We start from the raw sequence: 6,390 nt of genomic DNA, 5'->3' as shown, positions 1-6,390 counted from the left end.
TGAGGTGTTGGCTTTAGGGATGATCAGTGAGATATACCTGCTGGAGCGCGTGCTACGGGTGGGTGTTGCCATCGTGACCAGTGAACTGAGATAAGGCGTAGCTTTACCTAGCATGGACTTGTAGATGACCTGGAGCCAGTGGGTCTGGCGACGAATATGAAGCGAGGGCCAGCCGACTAGAGCATACAGGTCGCAGTGGTGGGTGGTATAAGGTGCTTTAGTAACAAAACGGATGGCACTGTGATAAACTGCATCCAGTTTGCTGAGTAGAGTATTGGAAGCTATTTTGTAGATGACATCGCCGAAGTCGAGAATTGGTAGGATAGTCAGTTTTACTAGGGTAAGTTTGGCGGCGTGAGTGAAGGAGGCTTTGTTGCGGAATAGAAAGCCGACTCTAGATTTGATTTTAGATTGGAGATGTTTGATATGAGTCTGGAAGGAGAGTTTACAGTCTAGCCAGACACCTAGGTACTTATAGATGTCCACATATTCTAGGTCGGAACCATCCAGGGTGGTGATGCTAGTCGGGCGTGCGGGTGCAGGCAGCGAACGGTTGAAAAGCATGCATTTGGTTTTACTAGCATTTAAGAGCAGTTGGAGGCCATGGAAGGAGTGTTGTATGGCGTTGAAGCACGTTTGGAGGTTAGATAGCACAGTGTCCAAGGAAGGGCCGGAAGTATACAGAATGGTGTCGTCTGCGTAGAGGTGGATCAGGGAATCACCCGCAGCAAGAGCAACATCATTGATATATACAGAGAAAAGAGTCGGGCCGAGAATTTAACCTTGTGGCACCCCCATAGAGACTGCCAGAGGACCGGACAACATGCCCTCCGATTTGACACACTGAACTCTGTCTGCAAAGTAGTTGGTGAACCAGGCAAGGCAGTCATTAGAAAAACCGAGGCTACTGAGTCTGCCGATAAGAATACGGTGATTGACAGAGTCGAAAGCCTTGGCCAGGTCGATGAAGACGGCTGCACAGTACTGTCTTTTATCGATGGCGGTTATGATATCGTTTAGTACCTTGAGCGTGGCTGAGATGCACCCGTGACCGGCTCAGAAACCAGATTGCACAGCGTAGAAGGTACGATGGGATTCGAGATGGTCAGTGACCTGTTTGTTGACTTGACTTTCGAAGACCTTACATAGGCAGGGCAGGATGGATATAGGTCTGTAACAGTTTGGGTACAGGGTGTCTCCCCCTTTGAAGAGGGGGATGACTGCGGCAGCTTTCCAATCCTTGGGGATCTCAGATGATATGAAAGAGAGGTTGAACAGGCTGGTAATAGGGGTTGCGACAATGGCGGTGGATAGTTTCAGAAATAGAGGGTCCAGATTGTCAAGCCCAGCTGATTTGTACGGGTCCAGGTTGTGCAGCTCTTTCAGAACACCTGCTATCTGGATTTGGGTAAAGGAGAACCTGGAGAAGCTTGGGCGAGTAGCTGCGGGAGGGGGGGGCGGAGCTGTTGGCCGAGGTTGGAGTAGCCAGGAGGAAGGCATGGCCAGCCGTTGAGAAATGCTTGTTGAAGTTTTCGATAATCATGGATTTATCCGTGTTACCTAGCCTCAGTGCAGTGGGCAGCTGGGAGGAGGTGCTCTTGTTCTCCATGGACTTTACAGTGTCCCTGAACTTTTTGGAGTTAGAGCTGCAGGATGCAAATTTCTGCCTGAAGAAGCTGGCCTTGGCTTTCCTGACTGACTGCGTGTATTGGTTCCTGACTTCCCTGAACAGTTGCATATCGCGGGGACTATTCGATGCTATTGCAGTCCGTCACAGGATGTTTTTGTGCTGGTCGAGGGCAGTCAGGTCTGGAGTGAACCAAGGACTATATCTGTTCTTAGTTCTGCATTTTTTGAACGGAGCATGCTTATTTAAAATGGTGAGGAAGTTATTTTTAAAGAATGACCAGGCATCCTCAACTGACGGGATGAGGTCAATATCCTTCCAGGATACCTGGGCTAGGTCGATTAGAAAGGCCTGCTCGCAGAAGTGTTTTAGGGAGCGTTTGACAGTGATGAGGAGGGGTGGTCGTTTGACTGCGGATCCGTAGCGGATACATATATCGGGGATTTCAGAGAGCATTAGCTGACTAGTTAGTCAGATTTCTAGCTAACTAGTCTGTTTAGTTAGCTAATTTGCTTGCCAACTCTCCTACACTGTGTGGTATGCTGCTCACTTAACTTTGCACTGTCGGTTGCTAGCTACTAGTTAGCAAGATATCATAGCAAGTATGCTATTGTGCTAGTTTGTTAACAATTTCGCAAATTAAATCTATTTTCACTAAGAAATCAGTTGAAGAAAGTTGGGTAAGATTCACTGGGCTACATAGCCTAGCTAGCTAAATCAAAAGTTTGAAAAACATTTTGAAAGCTACTTGCACCCCGTAACCCAGCATAGCAGGGTGCTTACTGTCAGGGTTAGTTAGCTAGCTAACTAGCTATGGTTTCACCCAAATCAATTTAGACACGCTGCAGTTTGCCTGCTGTTCAATTGTTTTTTCAACCCAAGTAAATGCTGGTATTTAAAAAAATAAAATGTATTTAACCTTTATTTAACTAGGCAAGTCAGTTAAGAACAAATTATTATTTACAATGAAGGCCTACAAAAAGGCAAACTGCCTCCTTGCGGGGAAGGGGCCTGGGATTTAAAAATATATAGGAGAAAACACAGATCACGACAAGAGAGACAACACTACCTAAAGAGAGACCTAAGACAACAACATAGCATGGCAGCAACACATGACACACAGCATGGTAGCAACACAACATGACAACAACATGGCAGCAGCACAACATGGTACAAACATGATTGGGCACAGACAACAGCACAAGGGGCAAGAAGGTAGAGACAACAATACATCACACAAAGCAGCCACAACTGTCAGTAAGAGTGTCTGTAACTAAAAGTATAATACTCCATTGTTTTTTTATTTGAGTATTTCTAAATAAACAATATAAACCACCATAGACATCCTTGAATCCACAGCTTTGTCCATGTGAGAGTGGTTACATGTTCCAACACCAGCCCTGTGTTTTTCAGACCGGGGTAGGCTATAGAAGGTGAAACATATGTTTCGAAAGGGTGGACAAACGTTGGATAAAAGTACAATCCTTAATTAACACAATAACAAGGTGCTCACACCACTGTTATTTTACTTCTACTGTAGTGTCTGATGTCTGATGCTCATCTAGAGCATCTCCTCTTGCTACAATACAAAAGCAATTTCTGCCTTCAATCATCTGAGTAAGCTAGCTTCGGAATAGGCCTACTGAAATGCCATGTCTGATATTTGGGTTTATTGCACAAAACAGCACTTTTTTTTAAACTACTTGGTGGACTAAATGTGTGATTACACTGCTTTCTTCATATTTCTATTTCAAATTGTTGTTATTTGTCTGACGCTCTTATCCAGAACGACTTACAGTAGTGGGTGCATACATTTTTATTTTTGTACTGGTGTCACATGGGATAAGTGTTTAGCATCATCCATGCTGCTGTGTTACTTAAGCCCTTACTTATTGATTTATTTAACCTTTATTTAACCTTTTATTTAACTAGGCAAGTCAGTTAAGAACAAATATGCCTAGTTTTAACATGTATCCTTTGTCCTGCACATTGTGTTTGTGCCCACATTTTTAGACAGGTGTACATTATTTTTATTTTATTTTTACCTTTATTTAACTAGGTAAGTCAATTAAGAACAAATTCTTATTAATTAATCTATATAAATGGACAAGATCAGGATGAAGGATGAAGGCTAGAGGCAGGTATAGAGGGCTTAAATACATTTGTGTCACAATGTTTTGTGATATCTTTTAATGTGGCTCAAACATCCTGCAATAAATGTTGTTTAATTGGTCATCTTTTTTTTCTTGTTTTATGGGTGAAATAATCAAAAAGTAACAAAGTAATCAGATTACATTACTGAATTTATGTATTCCAAAAGTTACGTTACTGAATACAATTTTAGACACGTAACTAGTAACTAACAGATTACTTTTTAAAAGTAACCTACCCAACCCTGACTTAAAAAAAAAAGTTATATTTTGACTGTGAAATATAGCAACTTTAGTCTAATTGTCAACCCAAAATGTATTACAATCTCTGGATTAGGTTACACATGAAAATATCTATAATCACGCATTCCTGCTTGGACATGTTAGATGAAACAACTTATTTCTTAAATACCTCAGTAGTCTACTTCATAATAAAGCGCTATGAATTACTTTGACGCCCCCCTTGGGTTGTGCCATGGTGGAGATCTTTGTGGGCTATACTCGGCCTTGTCTCAGGATGGTAAGTTAGTGGTTGAAGATATCCCTCTCGTGGTGTGGGGGCTGTGCTTTGGCAAAGTGGGTGGGGTTATATCCTGCCTGTTTTGCCCTGTCTGGGGGTATTGTCGGATGGGGGCACAACGTCTCCCGACCTCTCCTGTCTCAGCCTCCAGTATTTATGCTGCAGTAGTTTATGTTTCGGGGGGCTAGGGTCTGTCTGTTATATCTGGAGTATTTCTCCTGTCTTATCCGGTGTCCTGTGTGAATTTAAGTATTCTTTCTTTCAACTGTTCTGCCTGCGGCTATGGAACCCTGACCTGTTCACCGGACGTGCTACCTGTCCCAGACCTGCTGTTTTCAACTCTCTAGAGACAGCAGGAGCAGTAGAGATACTCTGAATGATCGGCTATGAAAAGCCAAATGTCATTTACTCCTGAGGTGCTGAACTGTTGCACCCTCGACAACCACTGTGATTATTATTATTTGACCCTGCTGGTCATCTTTGAACATCTTGGCCATGTTCTGTTATAATCTCCACCTGGCACAGCCAGAAGAGGACCCCTCATAGCCTGGTTCCTCTCTAGGTTTCTTCCTAGGTTCTGGCCTTTCTAGGGAGTTTTTCCATAGGCACCGTGCTTCTAGTCCTGCATTGCTTGCTGTTTGGGGTTTTAGGCTGAGTTTCTGTACAGCACTTTGAGATATCAGCTGATGTAAGAAGGGCTTTATAAATACATTTGATTTGATTGTGGAATGTCTGTGTAGATTTTGTATACAAACATGATGTTGTGGGTCATTTTGACCCGGAGGCTTTCATCTGTCTAGATATTTGCACAGGCCCAAAATAAACAAGTGTCTTTGATGTTTGTTTTTTATTTACTGGTTCTGGTTGCACTTTTATCATTACCTTTGGGAGAAAGGAAGCTTTCCCAAACTTCTCCTTCTCAGTGTGAGAACAGCAGATCTCTGACAGACATTCAAAAATGAGCTCCAGAAAATGCTTGTTTGTGAGAAAGGAAATATTTTTTACAAAAAGTTATTAAATATGGAGTTTTTGAAATCAAATGTTCTTGTATTTCTTATTTCTGAAAGGTCTGACAAGACAAAATAAAGTATTGGCTGTTTTTATGTGATTCTTTGACTCTTCTTGAGTGTGTTTAAACTCTGCGGGTCAATCTGACCCATACCACAATGGACATTATTTTTTTCCAGCAAACCACAAGGGTTTTTCAGTTTAATCAAGACTCAAACATCTTTCTCTGTTTAGGCCTAATCAAAACTGTTATTAGTAGCCTACTATATTTGTGGTTCATGACACGGCATTCCTCCATGACCGTGAGAATGTAGGCCTACTGTTTTGAAATTCACAAGTTTGAATGTAATTTCTTTACTTACATGGTTAGCAATGTGTTGTTGATTAGACCTCCCAGGTCCGAAAAACACAGATTTTCGTAAATGTTTGCCTCTGAGATGGTTCCATAGTTTTATGTTGGAATTTGAATTAGGCTTATGTTAGTAAAATTAAGAAGTCAGTTGTTTGTTCAAAACGTGTATTCTACTCTGTCTTCAAGAATGGCCTACATGTAATTGTAGTCTCACGTGACCATCCTTCCAAATTACGTCTTGCTACTGTAGACCTTGTCTTGTTTTGCACACTTTGTACAAAATAATAAAATGCAGGACTACAAGATATTTCTTAACGTAGCTCTTTGTTAGCTAGCTATAACTGGCATGTTCACGTCTCGCCAACCAGGATCAAACGGACCATGACCTAACCATTTGGGTGGTCTTAACCAATCATAGCACAGTATGATATGGCGGTAAAATGCATCCCATTACAATTCAGTATGTTTACACATATGAATATTACAGACCTAATACAAATAATTACATCTAAATTCTAGAGTGAGATTAATCTAATTTGTATTACACAATGTCTGTGTTTTACAGTGTTGTAAATGTAACTCATGACATGGTCTGAGGTTGTACATTCTCGGTGGGTGATTATCAAATTATAACTTTCATAGACAGGCTACAGGCTAAATTGCAAAAAATTATACTAATAATAAACATACGTTTTTTAGAATGAAAAATATATACACAGTCAAATTTAGACAA

Source organism: Oncorhynchus mykiss, chromosome 6, assembly GCF_013265735.2.
Source record: "Oncorhynchus mykiss isolate Arlee chromosome 6, USDA_OmykA_1.1, whole genome shotgun sequence".
NCBI classification, from domain to species: domain Eukaryota; kingdom Metazoa; phylum Chordata; class Actinopteri; order Salmoniformes; family Salmonidae; genus Oncorhynchus; species Oncorhynchus mykiss.
Note: the sequence above shows the minus strand (reverse complement) of the source record.